This window comes from Alosa sapidissima, chromosome 9 (genome assembly GCF_018492685.1).
Source record: "Alosa sapidissima isolate fAloSap1 chromosome 9, fAloSap1.pri, whole genome shotgun sequence".
NCBI classification, from domain to species: domain Eukaryota; kingdom Metazoa; phylum Chordata; class Actinopteri; order Clupeiformes; family Clupeidae; genus Alosa; species Alosa sapidissima.
The window spans coordinates 6,437,432-6,452,881 of record NC_055965.1 but is presented as its reverse complement, the minus strand read 5'-3'; the positions used below and the strand labels follow the sequence as shown (position 1 = coordinate 6,452,881).

General features: G+C 43.1%; 1 protein-coding gene across 1 annotated transcript in view; it reads left to right on the top strand.

Moving 5' to 3' along the window:
* Window positions 1–8,927: 8,927 nt before the first annotated feature.
* Window positions 8,928–15,450, top strand: part of LOC121719318 (inactive rhomboid protein 2-like) — a 29,362-nt gene continuing 22,839 nt past the window's right edge. Inside the window, exon 1 of the mRNA XM_042104798.1 lies at window positions 8,928–9,057. The gene's annotated coding sequence lies outside the window, so the exon portion shown is untranslated. The remainder of the gene's footprint in view (window positions 9,058–15,450) is intronic.

Sequence of the window (15,450 nt, the reverse complement as noted above, 5' to 3'; positions counted from 1 at the left end):
TACTCCACCCCCCACTCTTGAAACGTTTGTGTATGCTTGTTTGGCGTGTGTGTGTGTGTGTGCGGCTGCACAGAAAGTAGCCTACTGGCGCTGAAAAGGTGAATAGATTGTAGAATAGCCAAAGAAGATGTAGCATTGTTATAAAACCTTTAAAATCTCTAAACAATCACAAGTAGGGCAGTTCATCACAGTTCATTCATTGCAACTGGATGGATGAAAGGTCACTTACACCTGTAGGCTACATTGTATTTGGGAAAAGCAAAAGGTATCAGCATAATGTTATATTTTTATTTATTTATTTATTAATAAACAAAAACATCTGTCAGTTCCATGCCGTTTTCAACAGCTATCAAAAACAAAGGTAATTTTTGGATAGATGGATTTTTTGTGAATGTTTCTTCTTCTAAAATCTTATGCAGTCATCTTTAGTTCATGTGATACTTTATTGTCAATGCACAAATTAAGTAACAGTAGTCTGAAACGAAATGCTGTTTTACATCTAACCAGTGGTGCAAATAACTGACATGTCCAAATGGGCCTTGATGAAATGCGTCGCTAGACTGTTAATACACATTTTAACGGGCCAAAGGTGAAGAGCTGTTGTCCGTTGTTGTTCGTGCAAATATAGGCTGATTCATGTTCCCTTGCATTGTGTAACTGAGGTCCATGGCTTGTCTGGCTTTCACCAGACCAAGCTCAATCTTTTAAGAAATCAAAAAATAAATAGCGGGCAGATCAGCGGGCACTAGTCCATAGGCGCCAGATATTGTTTAATTTTCCGATTGAGATATCCACGCTCTGGCTATTCTAAATACAAAAATGCATCAGGGAGTTATGACAAAACTGTAACTAACAAACTAGATCCTAATAGAAAGCTGTTAGCTTCCCTAAGCTACAAGGTAGGCCTATTTACAACATAAATTGTCAATAGGCTATGCTGGCGACACAAATAAAATCTCCTTTGGAAACCAATGGCTTACGCCTTACAGTATCAAGCGGACTTAAACTGCCATATCGTGCGAAAAGTTGTAATAAAATTCACGCAGCTCCATGAGTCAAGGAAAGCGCGAATTAAGTAGCCACTTCTAAATGGGACCCACTACACAGTAGCTCAAGGTGTGTTGCTAAAGCAGCCATAATGAAATGAAGGTGTCATTGTTTGGATACTTCTCACACACACGTGCTGCTTTTTAATCTCACAGAATACAACTACCAAGCTGGAATCAAAGCACATCGATTCCCCTCCGGTGTAACGTTGGTAAATCTTCCATTGCACAGAATGACTTTTGTAGCACGTGCAACAAATGCAGTGTTGTACCAGCTCACAGCTTTTCTGAACTAGTTCAAGTTCAGTTCATACATTCTCAAAGCTCCGCCTTAACAATCTTTGATTCAACTATATCTCAGCCGGACACTACGTTGCCCGCAATGCATTGCGCACACAATGTCAAAACCATTTCTGTCTGGTGATACATGATTTAAGCGGCACCAGCGAGAATACAGGAGGGAGGAACTTTCTCTCGTTGCGTTTCAAAAGAGAAAACAGATGTCACTCAGTTTTCAATTGAAAACAAATTCCAACGTTCATTTACAGTGATGTCTGCCGTTCATGACACATAATGTGAACTACGTTCAAGTTCTTTATTAAAAAATGTGTTGCGTTCAGTTCAACGTTCACGAAAAAATGAGCGTGTTCAATGAACGCTTTCTTTTGAACTCGTTCACGCACAACACTGAACAAATGACAGTCGAAAGATACAATTACAGTGCTGCTATCAATTTGCTTGGTATAACCGCATTTATAGTTTTCTACAAATACAATCAAATTGGCCTCCATCACTCAACCAACGCTAACGGTAACATTATTGTACCTAGGTCCTTATTGATATTATAAGATTAACGTACCTGCAGTAAAAATCAAGCATGTCCGATAAACATTCTCAGATTTATTTCGGCTTCAAGAAGAAATGGGAATTACATTTCATGTGAACATCATCCTATAAACTACAGCCCTTTTAGGAAGCATCCATTGTTTTTCCAACCCACTTTTAACTTCCAACAAAATTACGTCTCACTGCAACGATGCGCCATCTAGTGGACAAACGACTACTTATCGCCAATACTGGAAATGCAGCCATGATGATGATGATGAATATTTGGCTTTCTTTTAATCCTACTGAATTTGTAATTATGTATCGGCCGTTCTAATACCGATAGTATGTGCGTACCTGTGTGTGTGTGCATGTGTATATGTGTGCACCGCCATTTACAGGCCAATGAGTGTACAGTCACTAAATGTACACATAACCTAATTTTAGACCCCGCGCCATGGATGAAATTCTACGAAACTTGGCATACCCCCAGAGAATGCCTGGTCAATCATACACATACAATTTGGTGAAGTTCTGAACATCTTAACTGAAGATAGGGGCGATTAAAGCAGAATGATATTGCATTTTCATTTTTTACCTGGGGGGGGGGGGCGTCTAGTGGGGCTACATACCCACCAAATTTCATGTGCACCGGTGTTTCGGTGTTCCGGGTATCGTTGACCAAAAATACAGGAAGTAGATGACGGAAAAAAAAAAAAAAGATTTGACAATCATTATATGACCGCTTCGCTAGCGGCGGTCATAATAAAAATGTAGAGGTATTAAAAATAAACATCTGAAATGTCAGTGTTCTGTCTGCTGGGAGTGTGACCTTATGTCAAGTATGTGCATGTGAATATTCAATTGTGTTCGCTAGATGTCAGTGTTTACTTCATTATGTGACTACATGTAAGTATAAGTATATATACTTTTTTGATCCCGTGAGGGAAATTTGGTCTCTGCATTTAACCCAATCGGTGAATTAGTGAAACACAAACAGCACAGTGAGGTGAAGCACACACTAATCCCGGCGCAGTGAGCTGCCTGCTACAACGGCGGCGCTCGGGGAGCAGTGAGGGGTCACGCTTAAACTACTGTGACGCGTAGAAAGTGTGAATGTTATGTCTCTTGTGAAATACCAGCCGCCGCATTATCAGATGAATGCTTGCGGAAATAGAAAAAGTACATCGCAGCCTACACAAGTGGAACGTAGTGCCAAGGTCCAATTCTTCCTTTCTACAGTCATAGAACACTATCAGATTTCTTTTGTTTTATATTTCTTTGGTTCCCTTTGTGTAGGCACAGGCTTATCCAGGCGTTGGAAAAGCCTAACGATTGGAATGTCAGACAGAACGTAGACTTAACACTTTCTAAATAGACACGTGCATAGTAAACCTCTATAAATAGCACACATTTTACTTGGTTTCTCATCTTTGCAGACTTGCTCAATTAATGACATGGCTGATACACTCTGTCAAGACTTGCCCAAAAAAGCCCTCCCACTTTTCCTCTCCCGAGTGTAAATTGTCTTGGGAAGAGGAGAGATAGGTTGTTTTCGAAACACCACCATAATGTTGGTGATACTGCAGTATTCTCAGTGACTACATTAAACTTAACGCCAAAAACCTCCTCTGGACAAATTTCAGGTAAGACTTTATTTGTTGAGTCTGACCTTTTATGTGTGTAGACTGTGACTATTAGCATATGTTCCACATGTTGGCAATGTATGGTATCCAAACAGACACCATACATCGAAATGTGTAGAGCGCAAATAATATTAGCCTACTTTATGGAAGGAGACACGAGGTTATAGACTATTTGTTTGGGATACATTGTTTTTAATAGGAGCGATAGACTACATTCAGTTGGCTGATTTTGTATAGCGTTGCCCAGCGTACTTTTGTGTTAACGCGCTTTATGGGCTACGGTTGCCAGAGCACACTGGTAATCATTAGCATACTTATAGCATTCTTTTTATAATGAAACTGCGAAGAACTTCCGCTACAATCTAAAATTCAAGTTCATCCGTCCATTAATCCTTTACTGAAGATTGGATGAGGGCTCTGAACGTCGAGTAGACGCCAAATCTCTTTGGAATCGATAGGATTGATTCAAATGTAGCATACCCACTATCAGTTGCCTCAACAAAGTTTTTTTTTAAAAAGCTGTTCAGACTCAGAGTTTGGAGAGAAACACCATTTCAAGTTTGTTTTAGGATTTGCAATAGACCAACTTCTATAAATTGCTATATCTTCTTTCTATCTGAAAGTGGCTCCCCCGTCTCCGTGAAGGTTACGCACAGCAACAACTTTCGACACTGAAAGAATACGAGGGCCTGCCCCGTTCCATGCGACTATGCTGCGTTTTAACAAGGCTGAGTGTGTATGAAATATGAAGCCGGAGTGCCTGTTGTGGCTTGTGTGAATTGAGGACCATAGACGGATTGGCTGTCAGTTTGAATTGGAAAATTTGAGCAACAGTGTAGCACGCAATGCTTTTCCCTCCCATCACACTCATTTAACAAAATTGGTAGCCTGGTTGGCATCTGGCCATTGAGTTGGCGTTGTGGGCCAACTCAGCTACTGGTTTGTCGGTTGTCTTGTCAGTGAACACCCTTGTTCAGTGAGGCCTGTTGAAAATACGGTTACACCACACACCACCTGGATTCCCACAGAAGAGTAGCAAGTTACAGTTACAAAAGAGGAACACAGATGTATAATCTACTACTGTGATGAAATCTCTTAACAAAAACGGCAGTGTAACTGCACGTTTCTGTCCCGTAACTGCAGCCATTTTTGTAAGTACCCTACAGTGCAGTTTCATGTCCAGCTAATTGCATTTATGCAATGTAGCCTAGTTGCAGTGCATTTTGTCATGGCCGAAACACTTAATTCCTGCATATGAGCTGCAGGGGAAAACTGCTGTTTGTTTCTGTAAGGCAGGGGCGCAGGATATATTTTGAAAGTGAGGGGGACCAAATTGTGAACACAAACCCATAGTGAAATCAGATTTCCAGATATCGGATCGCCACATCTGGCCCACTTTCGACCATCATATTTTAAACTTGCCAGAATATTAAGATAATACCATTGATTGTTTTCAAAATATTGTTTGATTAAAATTGTCAAAACTGTGAGATGAGCACAATGCCAGATCTGCCCTCAGACCAGCTTCTTGCTATGTGCTATGTGCTATGTGCAATTCTACTATTTTTTTAGATTTATTTTACACTACTTGGGCCAATGGTAGAATACTCTAAAAGCAACATGATGTTGATATTTTATGAAGCCATGAATGAATCATCATGCCTATGATCCAAACATAGACTACATGATCAAATAGCCTAGTTAGGCCTACAGTAACTAAATTGTCTGGTATAAACCAAATCAACTCTCCACTATGTGTCGTCTGCAGTTAATATTTATGCAATGTTAGATAGAACATGTTGGCTTAACAAGTTACCAGTCTAGAACACACAGAAAATTGCAACAGAAAGTTGCCTTTATAATCAACTATTTGTTCCAACAGCATTTAAACAAAGCATTTATAAAATTGAAAAAAAAATATATATATATATTACATAAGAAGTAAAATAAAATACTGTTACTGTAGTAACTGTACCACATTATCCCAAGCTTCAAATAGCTCCCCATGTCTGTGACAGCCAGACGTGACACCGCTAAATTCTCAGCTTGTTTATACCCCACACTGAACGCGTAAGAAAGGCCCATCACTCTGGGGTGTGGTCGCCTACTCTCTGGGATGTATGCACCAAGGTAACTGAAGTATCCGATTTGTGTCTTGAAATTATGTTTGAAATAAATGTCTTAGAACAAAAACTTTGGGTAGGCCTATATTTATTCTATTTATAGCCGGACACAGGGCTCGAATTATCTTTTTGTCTTCAAGGGGGTCTCTCTATCTCATAAAAAGTTGACACACCCCGCGCATAGCCTAACAAGGCGATACAATGAAATAGCCTAGGCGCTTTTGCGCAGTACAGTATATGCGCACGGTAGGCCTAGGCTTTACCTTGACACAAGCATACAACGGACATAGATTTTTCATAGAAAATTATTACTTTTAATTCATTTCAACATATTATTGATTATAATAGTCCAAATCTCAATTCAATTTCACAATACAAAGAAATAGACTAAACGATGTAGTCTGTGCCATTCTCAATTTCACAACGTAACTCATTTAAACCAGACCACCGTCTCAGATAGGCTATCCTCAGTGTCAAACACAATAATGCATGTAGTGTAACTTATACACAGGGGAAAAAGCACTAACTGGCAGAAATGAATAAAGCCAGCCAAACTATGTTCTAGTAGGCTAATGTGTTGAACCGTGGAAAATTAATAGACGAACAATTTTGGAGTTTGCACTGAGATATTGTCGGGTAGCCATTGAATATTCCGACATCAGAGATTGCTAGCAGGTGTTTCAAAATAGCTGGGAACTTTCCGGAGCTCTGAATGGCAGAGGATAGCTAGATCATCAGACAACACAATCATTGTAGGCTGCATTATGGGCCATAATGTATGGCTTTGTCAATCAACATAGAATAGGTAAAGCGCAAGTTCAACAGCAAACAGGACTTTTCAGCACGTATCAAACCACGTAGGCTAGCCCAATGAACGCCTATGCAAATAGACAAAACACTCACATCAAAGCAGGGTGACTTCTTCAGATTTGCGAGTGCTGTCAAATCGATACGATTTAAGTCAATGAAATAACACCTCTTCTTAATATTTTATTATATTGTTGGTTGGATTAATAAAGTCGTTTTCCTACCATGGGTCTCCAACACACGTTCTCAAGCTCATTGTCTTGCCGCCCCTTTCGAGCTAATTGCCAGAGGCTGAAGCCTACTACATTTAATTGTCGCGTGACTCAAGGCATTCCAGCCTACGAATTTAATAAAAAAGTAGCCTACTAAATCATGCATAATTAAACAATAACTAAATTTAGGCTACTTGCCTACGCAAAAAGGTTTCTATTACAGCACAACCCCTATTCAATGAATGGCTACCTTGTCTCGCAATAAACAGCGGTGGAAATCCCGACACTTTTTCAACTGCATGAAACATAACAGTGAACCATCCAATATCTCCCAGAGTTCAGTGCCCATCAGTCCCAACATTTAGCAATATAATCAAACAGTCCAAAAGTAAATTAGATCCCAAACCAAACCGAAAATGTTATGCTTTTGATGGCCTACCAGTATGCCGCTCCAAACGAAAAGCATCTCTAATGATGGTTGTTAGTAGACAAACTGGCTTCAGATATCCAACAGAGTGAATATGAGATTGTGCAGTCTTACAGTACTGTAGATGGCTGTGGTTAGTGATGTGATGCTGTTAATGGGGAGTTTTACATAGTTAGCACAAACCCTATTTATTATTTATTTAGCGTATATAAGGCTTTTTTTCCTTATCAAAAGTGAGGGGGACGACGGCTGTCTCTTCAGCACTGCGTGGGACACATCCCCCACGTCCCCCGTGCCTCCTGCACCCCTGCTGTAAGGGATAACAGTAGCTATAGCATGGGCGGACATTTTGGCTTGTTAAAGTATGTGGGTCAAGAGTTTGTGTGTGGGTCAAATGTTTTTGCAGAATATCACTGTAGAGATGAGACTGCTTCTTGACCTGCCCCTGTTCCTTTACGTACCTCTGTTATGGTGTTTTCCACAATTAGCCCGGAGGCCCGCACCCCCTTTCATGTCAGTGACTTCACTGCAGTCCCATGCTGTTTTGCTGTGCTACAACATGTCCAGTGCAGAACAGGATCTCAGGCCTTCCCTAGCAACATAGTCAAAAACCCACTACCTGTGCTGTAACCCATCCTGGAAGTATTTTTTTAATGCAGTGTCATGCATCCATGTTTTTGTGTCACCAAATGTCTGGTACTGTATAGAAAAGTATGACTGAAAGACCCCCAGACTAGAAATGCGTCGCCATGACTGCAGGTCTGTGTGATCAGAGAGTGTGATCCAAGTGTGTGATCAGAGACAGAAAGTGGGCCTTTTTGCATTCCTTCTGTGAAACAACTTGTGAGTTTGTTTTTACACATCTGTGTGGTGATGAGCATAGTCCAACTTGTGCAGTATCTCGTGGCGGTGGTAGTGTAGTGGTTAAGGAGTTGGGCTAGCATGCAGTAGCCTGAAAGTTGTCGGTTCAATTCCTAGCTTCCACCGTTGTGCCCTTGAGCAAGGCACTTAACCCCAAGTTGCTCCGAGGACAATGTGATCCCTTGTAATATAGCTGACATATGTAAGTCACTTTGGTCAAGAAGTGTCTGCTAAATGTAATGTAATGTAATGTAATGTAATCTCAAAAGATAAACTCAGGCCTTCTTCTCGGAAAAGGGCTGGAGACTCTTCTCACTAAGCAGCTGGTGATGGAAGTTGCCGGTATGGATTTCAAACTCTCATGCCTATCAAGTCTGGACATGTACTTGGTGGAATTTCTGTAAAGAGCTTTCCATTACAAAAACCTTGTATAGCCTGATTCCCTTGTATAATTACAGCAGATAGTGATTCCCGTTGAATAGTGACAGTTGTCATGGCACATCACTGTTTTATAGTTCATGCACAAGTACAGGAATGGCTTATGTGTTAGATTAAAATTCATGCAAGCATGGGAATTGCATAAACCAAATCAAATGTCCTCTTTTTATCAAGTGTCTTTTCATTGCATTTAAAAGTGACCTGGACCCATTTGCGCTGTGACATGCAAGTACATTATATAGCGGGGGCTCCTGTGGCTGTGAGTCGCTGAGCTGTGTGACATGTTTAGACGCTTGCTCTGCCTGACCCTATTGGTAGATGGAGAAGCTGTGGTCCCGATGAGCTCCATCCTCCTCCTCCTCCTCCTCCTCATCCTCCTCCTCTCGCCCGCACTACGCGCTCTCCTCTCTAGTCTCTATATTTGCCACAGGCGATGAGCAAAACCACATTGTGTATGTGCATTAGGCTAAATGTGTGTGTGTGCGCGCGGTCATCTTTTTTCTCACACTGACCCCCACCACTTTTTGTTCAAATCAGATGGACTGAAGCCCTCGGGAAGATGGTCACTAGTGTCGCAATATGAGGCTGAGGCTAGTGACACTTCCTCTTTCGATGAGCCGAATGTGTTAAGATAGATCCGGGCCGAGAAGTGACACCCATCTTGTGAAAACTGTAAGTATTTTTAAACAGGGTTTTGCAGCTAGTTGTTGAAATATTTTTGTTCTCAGTTTTGTTGGTGTGTTTATGTATGTCACATATATCTTTTTTTTGTTTTGCGAGAGCCGCTTGACTGCCTCCGATCCCAATTGGCTGTGCACTGTGTTTGGACCCCTGACAGTAGTAACATTAGTTTGAAGTGGAGTCACTGGCCTTTTAGAATGAACACTGCTGGTCTTGTGGTTCTCCACCAAAACCTCCGGTTCTACGCAAATTGAGCTGCCCTTGGCTAACTGACTGTTATTCTGTGGCCACAGTGACATGGAGGGGCGTGGAGCGGATCATAGAGAGCAGAGGCTGAATGCACAAATGGCACGGCAGATGGCGTGGAATGCAACAGGAAATGAAACCTGACCTGATAGCTGCTTTCCTCTATGTTCGGTCCCTGCCACTTGCTCGGTGCTAGGCAAGACTAGTCAGGCTACTGTAAGCTGTACTTGCCTTGACATTCAAAGAGAGCTTGTTCTGGTTCGTCTCCATGGCTACCACATAGGGTGACAGCTTGGGAGACCTGGTGGGATGGGTGGGGGGGGTTGGGATGAGCCAAAGCTACCCGGCGAGTCCCTCCTGGTCCTTTCGGACAGTTCTGTCAAGTCTTCCTGTCATGTTTGTTTAGCCTCATGCCTCAGTCAGATGACTTCTTCCCAGTCAGGCCTTATAATCTGACTACCTATCTATCTTTCTCAAGTGTGAGTGAGTATTGGAGTGACCCGTTTTGGAAGCACTTGCATCTTGTCATATGCTCTGTAAGGAGGACCTATGGTGACAACAACAACAACAACACGTTACATTTATATAGTGCTCTTCTCAACACTCAAAGCGCTTCACATGGAAAGGGGGCCCTCACTAACCACCACCAATGTGTGGCACCCACCTGGGTGATGCATGGCAGCCATTATGCGCCAGAATGCTCACCACACACCATGATGAGTTTGCCATGTTCTGCAGGCACACTCCTCTGGTGTGTTTGCAACGTCCACATGCTCCTTTGCCTTATATGTAACCGACCATTCCTCACCCTCTGGTTATGTTTTGATGCCGAAGTGTATGCGTAGGGCAGATGGTGTCCAGATGCGCCTGAGAAATCAAATGCTTTTTTTCTGGAAAAGTCTGTCAAGCCGAGTGGCAAAATAGTACTTTTTAAATTGTCTGGGAAATCATGTGACTGGGTGCTGTTCCCACAGACTAACTGGCTCTCCAGGGGCCTGCTTTTGTTGAAGTCCTTCCTGAGCGCAACCAAAGCCCTGGCATTTGGAAACGTTTCTTTTTTAGACTAGAATAGTTTTTTTTTTGCAATCAATGGACTGTGAGAGAGCCTGCTTTAAAGGTACTGTTGCAACATTATTTTCCCTGAAATGGACAAGTCAATGAGACACATTGAACTGATTGACACATGGTGGCACCAAACTCAAGGGCAGGGTCCTCGCTGCAAGGCCACGCTAACGAGCCTGTCGTGTCAGAGTAGAACCCGCCCTGGTAAGTTCATTGACCACCAGCGTAAGTTACGTGGGCAGCAGCCTGTCTTAAGACGTTGCATCAGTCACCCCATTGGAGTAGCCACTCAGGAATGTTTTTTATCCGGGATGAAATGTCAGCCCTCTGATGTGGGCGTAATGGGTTGTGAGTCAACAGGTCCTTGCCTGACCTGACTCCATAATGCCTGGGTGTGGGTGTGTGAGTGTTGTGTGCGTGAGCTAGAATGAGCGTGCTGGGTATGTTGGAACAATTCATTAGTTCCGCAGAGTAGTTTCAGGCAAAAGGCTGGGCTACTGCTCATCTGTAAAAGGTTTGTAGTGCACTCTCATGTGAACATGATCAGGGGGGTATTCCAAGTACATGGTTTACATGGAGACAAACCTGGGTAAGTTAACTCTGAGTAAGTGGTAAACCTCCTACAACAAGAGTCCTATGGCATTGCTTTGTTAGGAGAATGAAGCCATACAGCTCTTCTACTAGGAGGTTTACCCCTTACTCCGAGTTAACTTACCCAGGTTGGACACTAAACCACTTGGAATACCCCCCAGAAGAGCTGTCCCACCACACCTTTTCCAGTAGCTTTCCAAGAACTTGTCAGAGACAACTTGTGGAAGGAAAGGAAATCTGGTTAATCCCAGCACACTTTTGCTCTTACTAGTAGACCACAAAGTGCTTAGTTGCTCAGGTGTCTCCATAACAACGGTTGCTACTTGTGCTCCTGTGGTCGATTGAGTCATACCAACACTTGTGACCGGATCTTACCTTAAAGGCTTGCTGTAAATAGCCATACCCTGTTTATTTTCTCCTGGGCAAACTCCTACATTTAATCTTATAAGCTAGTTTTTAGAGTCCTTGAGTAGATTAGCGGGAGTCCCACATTTCCGGTATGCAAAATGAAGAGTTTTAATCTACTTATTAGGAGGACTTCCCCGTAAACAAACTGATGCAACATGTGGTCACGGCAACCCCAGAGCATCCCAATGTCCACACAGTATTCTTAGCAGTCCTCTTTTGTCCTGCACCTAGACAAACAATAAACAATGCTATTTTAAAGGTTGTATCAGTGATGGCGGGGGTAACGTCACTTCTGTTGACGTTCAAACAAAACAGAGAGCTAGATCGCTACTCCTTCCCCCTCCCTCCCGTGCAATTGAAACTCTTCTTAACGTGCACCTTGTCAGTTATTGGTTGGAACACTTTATTTTGCCTTTGAGTGGTTGGCAACACTTGTTGTTAGCAATTGGTTTTGTGTGCAGATATCAGAGCCTAGACTGCTTATGGGGCAGGCAGCTAGCGGATCGTTAGGAAAGATTAGATAAATATGATCATTTATGTTTGGGCCTGAAATCGCTGATACAACCTTTAAGAGAACCGCTTCACTGCTGAAATGCAGCTCCATAGCTTTGCCAAGACACAATTCTTCAGTTGCTATTGAAGAATTAAACTGCCTTTATTTCCTTGAGCTTGTCTCTGCTGTGGGGAGAGTCAGTCTGTCTGTCTGCCAACATGAGTGAATGCCTCTGTGGACAGTAGAGGAATAATGGCCATAGCCATTCAGGAGTGCCGTAAAAGACTCCATTGGGGAACGAGGGATGGAGGGAGAGAGGGATGGATGGATGGAGCGAGGGAAGGAGCGCTGGCAGTTTCCTTGGCGCTGTGGTTGTTTTTAATTTTTTCATTAGCGCTAAGTGAATGAGGAGGGGGGGGGGGGGGGGGTCTCATGGCTGTTGAGGTGAGCAGAGCGCTATCCAATTCAAACACCGCAAACCCCTCACACTCACTCCCACATCCTCCACTGTCGCTCCCACACAGACTGACAATGGCTGCACGCCATATGGTGCACATCATATTGTTGGCATGATGTGCATATCATCTTATCTGAGTGCTTAACGATTGAGTGAGTGAGAGAGGGAGGGAGGGAGGGAGAGTAGCTTTGTTATTGATCATCACAGTGGCTTCCACTGTCCTGGGGGGCTCACACTACCATGGTGACTGCATCAGGTGTGGTCACTAATGGCGACTGGCATGTGTTTTTATATTTCTGTGGGTGGGGAGGGTGGTTTGTATAAGAAAACACCACTGGCCTGGCCTGGCCTTCAGTTGGCTTCACTCTCCAAAGAGAAACACTGATCAATATCTTATGTCTCTCCACCAGCATCACAGCAGCGGAATGATGTCTGTTTGCTTTGCTCTCGGTTGCTGTTTGAGGCAGCATATGATGCTGCAATGAAATCTAATCATATGTGATATAATTGCAAATTGGACCGGCGAAACGGTGAGTCTGCACTGTTGATATTTGTGTGGGGGAAACGTTTCTCTTCCTTCAGGGGCTCTGTGGAAGAGCCTTGGCACCAGGAAGCATCCTGTGAGCGCCTCTCAAGGGCTGTGGCTGCTCTGAAACCGGAGCTGGCCTTATGCACTCTGCTCACACTGATGGCTCTTTCATGACTGTGGCCTGGCTTGCCATAACATCAACATTCATGAAATCAAATCAGCCCGTGGCACGCACGCTATGCTGGCATCGATTTTTCACTCCCCCCCCCCCCCCCTTTTGGTCAAATTCTGCTAATCTGCAAGTGTTTGGTGTTCTGACACAAGCCTGCCTCTGTAAATGGGATCAAACACAGTGGTTTGGACAGCGAAATAAACAATCTCAACAACAATCTCTAAACAATTAATGCTGTGAGCACGGAAGGGGGGGGGGGGGGGGGGGGTGTAATTTGATCGGCTGTTGAGGTCAAACATCAGCCTCCTTTAGTGAAACGTAATCTGAATTGTGGACTCCACCTTTCATAGAACTAAAACAAAAGCTGTGCTTGTGTATTACCTCACTTTATCCTTTGTTGGACTCTAAACTAAGGCATTGGTGTGTGTCTATGGAATTGTAATTACACAGTGGGTTATGATGCATATATAAAAGGCTACATTTCAGTTCAAACAGTATGTGGGTTATTCATTATTCAGAGTGTCCTGCCAAGTAATAATCAATACATTTCTTCATGGATTAAGGGATAAATAAGACTTAACTACCACATACCAACAAATTCATTTGAAATGAAGGGTGTCTGAAGTGATCTTAAGGGGGTCTCATATCTAAATTGTTAACGATACTGTGACTTGCTAGTGGTAAGTTGCATATTACGCATGTTAAAGCGAAACCCCCCACTGTGTCCCTTGTAGCATGTGTGATAGCAGTCTAAATATAGGGCCAAAGTCAGATGTCCAGAGCAGTGGACTTCACCCACAGGCATGAGAGTCCAGCATAGTGGAGAACGATCAATGGCCCTCTTCATCCACGGACGCCTCTATTCCTGTGCGTTTGATTATGCCTTGGAGCAAAGCCATTCATTTTCTCACACATGATGAAGTGGTCACTGTCAGCATGAGGAAGCGACTTCTGTAAGTCATGACTCGCGGAGGGCGGGCCGTGAGGGCAGTGGGAGGGGACACAACTTGTGACTTATGACACTGATCTCATCAGTCTGGGTGTTTTTTAGGTTGCTGCATCTTCAGTGCAGGCAGAATAGAATATACGTTTGTGTCGTGATTGGCTCCAAAGAGTGCTGCTTCATCCACAGCACTGTAACGAAGGGCCTCTGAACTCTCCCCGGGGGAGGACCGTGTTTCGGACTGTGATGGTCTATCTCATAACCGGCACTCCCAAACCAACATAAGCAGTCTGAGGTTGACAGTGCACTTTACATCAAAAGATATGCCACCATTGATATCTCATAGCTCACTTTGGATGTGTGTGCATGCACCTCATTTGTAACTCATTATAGATAGAAGCATGTGCCAACGAACAAAAATAGACATATGTGAGAGAGGAACATCTGTTTGTTAAGCAGCAGGGTTCAGAGTCCCATTGATTCAGTTTGTTTAGAATGAGCTCTTATGCAGTTACCATGGGTATGAAGTGCACACCTTTGCCACGCTGTTTGAGGGTGGAGAGGGTGTTGGATTTTCCTGTTTGTTCATCAGGGAAATGGGAGTGTGATATCACACAGGTCCTGGGTGTGTGTGTGTGTGTGTGTGTGTGTGTGTGTGTGTGTGTGTGTGTGATCCCGGTGATGTCATACATGGCCTCCTGTGGGGATGTTGGGATGTGAGTACCACCAGGTCATGCATGATCTAAAAAGAGCTCACTTTCATCGTAACAGAGTGGACAGTAAGTCTATGAGCTAACATGGCGTGTTTGTGGCACCTCATGTGAAAGGGTCTCAATATGACATGAAGGGCCCTTAAGATTATACTAATTGACAATGATTTTTCTTTCCAGTATTTTTCATTTTATTTGATTGCGATACATACATAATCTCATATGATCATCTTCCCTATTTTTCCCTTATTGTACTGTGTGAGAGTGCTGTTAGCTCTTCTCTTTGCCAACAGTCTACAGACTGTTTCCATTCGCTTGGAATTCTATGATCAGCAAATATTTTTTGCTCTCCAATCATTTCATAATTCACTCAACAGTTCAGCACAGCCATCTATCAAGAGGATAGTTTTTGTATTGTTCACAAGTCACAGGTCATCCTTCCTTTTCGCTCACATGGGCCGTTGCACTACAGAATAGAACGGTCAGCTTGTATGAGAGCTTCAACAAGTAACGAGTAAACTTCCGTATATATAATCACAGGTCAGTGACTGGAACTAACGTTGTCGCCACATTGCAGGTTATTGAAGGTACAGTCCTTGATTCTGGTGAATGGCTGTTAAGCTCAAAATATGAATAGATTTCACATTGCATGCTTCCCTTTCCGTGCTCAAGGGCAACATGTTCATTGGCTTGAATAGCGTATGGCTTCCTTGTTCCAAGCCACTTTGTTAGCTATTTACTGGACTGTGTACGACCATGGAGTTTTTTTTGAA